General features: G+C 35.7%; 1 pseudogene; it reads right to left on the reverse strand.

The window, feature by feature from the left end:
* Positions 1-1,358: 1,358 nt before the first annotated feature.
* On the reverse strand, positions 1,359-1,905 carry LOC125100706 (60S ribosomal protein L9-like; annotated as a pseudogene).
* Positions 1,906-3,439: the final 1,534 nt, after the last annotated feature.

Genomic DNA, 3,439 nt, shown 5'->3' on the forward strand with positions numbered 1-3,439 from the left:
AAGGAAGAGAAAACACAGAGTACTGCACAGCTCTTCAATGCCACCTACAATTGGTACACTTCTCTTCTGCACATTAGCCAAAGCAAGCCACATAACTACATCTAAACTCAAGGATGTGGAAGAACCTAACGCTCTCATATGCCAGAAGGGGAGGAGGGTGAGAAATACTGTAAGCAGCAGGGATGTCCACCACACCAACCTACTACTGTACCTAGCATGTGAAATAAGAGCCCCTCTGCTTGATGAACGATTTTAAGGCAGAGAAAGAGATCAGTTTTTCTTTAAATAATTAAAATAAATATTTAAAATTGATAGCTTAGTGATTATATTTTCAAGGCTATTCTTTATTTCTGAGAATGCATAACCAATTAAAGTAATTCTAGAGAAGACTTTTAAATAATACTTAAGTCATGAGCCCCCAAAGTTTAATTCAGTCCACACAATTTGTTCTGTCATCAAAATGTAAAATGTATTCCCCTAATCACGCTTTCTGCTTTTATATCTAAAAAGTAAAGAATAGGGCGCCTGAGTGGCTCAGTGGGTTAAGCCGCTGCCTTCGGCTCAGGTCATGATCTCAGGGTCCTGGGATCGAGTCCCGCATCGGGCTTTCTGCTCGGCAGGGAGCCTGCTTCCCCCCCCCCCTCTCTGCCTGCCTCTCTGTCTACTTGTGATCTCTCTCTGTCAAATAAATAAATAAAAATCTTTAAAAAAAATAAAAAAAAAAAATAAAAAAAAAATAAAAAGTAAAGAATATTAATACATTAAAAACCTCATACCCAAAAAAATCCATATATTATCAGTTGACTGTCAATATGGTAGAATCATTAAAAGACCTACGATCCAGAAAGTTCAATTTAAAAAATATTTTAAATTTCAAAAATGATTTTAAAAATCATCCAATAATAATCCCTAACATTTTTCTTTTCTTCTTCTTCCCTTTCTTCTCCCACTCCCGCTCTCTCTCTTTTTTTTTCTTTTTGCATTATTATCTCATTTTTATTTCATTTCATAGCTAGGTTTTCAATGTCAATTTTCAGGGCAGCTGCACTTAGTGTAGATATTATATTTCATTTTTCATCTTAAAATACAGTATATCATAGAATTATATCTAACTTTTTAGACTTTTTAATTTTAAGTACAGTAAATAGTGTTACATTAGGTTCAGGAGTACATTAGAGTGAATCAACAATTCTATATATTACTCAGTGCTTATCATGATAAATGATAAGCACTGAGTAATATGCAGAATTTTTTTTACCCCAAATCAATACAGCTTTTATTGCATCTTTAAAATATCACAAATAAGTCTGAAAAATCATCTGGCATCTTGCTGTTTCTGTAATTGGAAAACTTAGATCTTATTCATCAGCCTGCAGAACTGTTCCTTTTTCAGGAATATAGATGCCATCCAAAAATTTTCTGATATCCTTGTTTTTTCACTGTTGTGGCTTTCTGAATCAAAGCAACTGAGTTTGATACAAGTTAAATGTAATTTCCTTCAAGAATTAACTCGTCTTTCTGGGCAAGCCACACCTGGCCTCATCTGAACCCTGCGAATATATTTTCACCCAAGAACAAGAGAATCATTCTCTTAAATAACACTGATGGGTAAGTGAGCATACACAGACCTCATCTTGTAATGGAAGCCCAGTGTAACACCCTTGATTGGGTTCTTTACATGACTACAGATAGTGTGAACAGTAGCCAATTCTTTTCTAGTTGCCTGCCATTTTTCAACTCGGAGCCTCTTCTTTTTCTTTCCAAGGAGACTGAGTTCTATGTTTGTGTAATTGAAGTTCCATCAGGGTAACTCTGGGGTCCTTCACAGTAACAACAGTTTCCTTAAGAGTGATGCTGGCATTTTTCTGGAATATCCACAGTCTGATTGCTAAGAATGGTCTTCATTCTCACAATAGATGTGGCAAAAATGATGTTTACTCTTAATCCCCTTCACCTATTTCACCCATCCCTCCACCCACCTCCCCTCTTGTAACCATCAGTTTGTTCTCTATAGCTGAGTTTGTTTCTTAGTTTCTCTCTCTCTCTTTGTCCCTTTCTCCATTTGTTTTGTCTCTTAAATGCCACGTATTGAGTGACATCATATATTTGTCTTTCTCTGACTGATGTCACTTAGCATTATACTCTCTAGATCCATCCATGTGGTTGCAAATGGCAAGATTTCCTTCTTTTTTGTGGTTGAATAGTATTCCATTGTTTCTATGTATCACATCTTTATCCATTAATCTATTGATGGACACTTGGGCTGCTTCCATAATTTGGCTATTATAAATAATGCTGCAATGAGCATAGGGGTGCATGTATGCTTTTGAATTAGTGGTTTTGTATTCCTTGGGCAAACACCCAGTAGTAGGATTACTGGATCGTAGGGTAGTTCTATTTTTAAGTTTTTGAGGAACCTCCATACTGTTTTCCATATGGCTGTACCAGTTTGCATTCCCACTGACAGTGCATGAGGCTTCCTTTTTCTCCACATCCTTGCCAACACTTGTCGTTCCTTGTTGTTTGTTTTAGCCATTCTAACTGGTGTGAGGTGACATCTAATTGTGATTTTGACTTGGCATTTTCCTGATGATGAGTGATGTCGAGCATCTTTTCATGTATCTGTTGGCCATCTGGATGTCTTCTTTGGAGAAATGTCTGTTAATGTCTTGTGCTAATTTTTTAATTGGATTATTTGTTTTTTGGGTGTTGAGTTTTATAAGTTCTCTATAAATTTTGGATACTAACCCTTTATTGGGTATGTCATTTGCAAATATATTCTCCCATTCAATATGTTGTCTTTTAGTTTTGTGGTTTGTTTCTTTTGCTGTACAGAAGTTTTTTATTTTGATGTAGGCCCAATAGTTTATTCTTGCTTTTATTTTCCTTGCTCCCAGAGACATAACTAGAAAAATGTTGCTATGGCTGATGTCAGAGAAATTACTGCCTATGCTCTGTTCTAGGACTTTTATGATTTCAGGTCTCAGATCCAGGTCTTTAATCCATTTTGAGTTCATTCATGCGTATGGTGTATGAAAATGGGCCAGTTTCCCAGTACCATCTGTTTAAGAGACTATTTTTTTTATTATTGCCTATTCTTGCTCCTTTGTTGAAGATTAATTGGCCATATAATTGTAGGTTTCTGGACTTTCTATCCTGTTTCATTGATCTATGGGTCTATTTTTTTGTGCCAGTACCACACTGTTTTGATTTCTACAGTTTTGTAGTATACCTGAAATCTGGAATTGTGTGACGCCTCTAGCTTTGTTTTCCTTTTTCAAGATTGTTTTGGCTGTCCAGGGTGTTTTGTGGTTCCACACAACAATTTTAGGATTGTTTTTTTCTAGTTCTATGAAAAATGCTATTGGTATTTCGATAGTAATTGCATTAAATCTGTAGATTGCTTTGGGTAATACGCTTTTTTAAACAATATTTGATC

Source organism: Lutra lutra, chromosome 5 (assembly GCF_902655055.1).
Source record: "Lutra lutra chromosome 5, mLutLut1.2, whole genome shotgun sequence".
Lineage (NCBI taxonomy): Eukaryota > Metazoa > Chordata > Mammalia > Carnivora > Mustelidae > Lutra > Lutra lutra.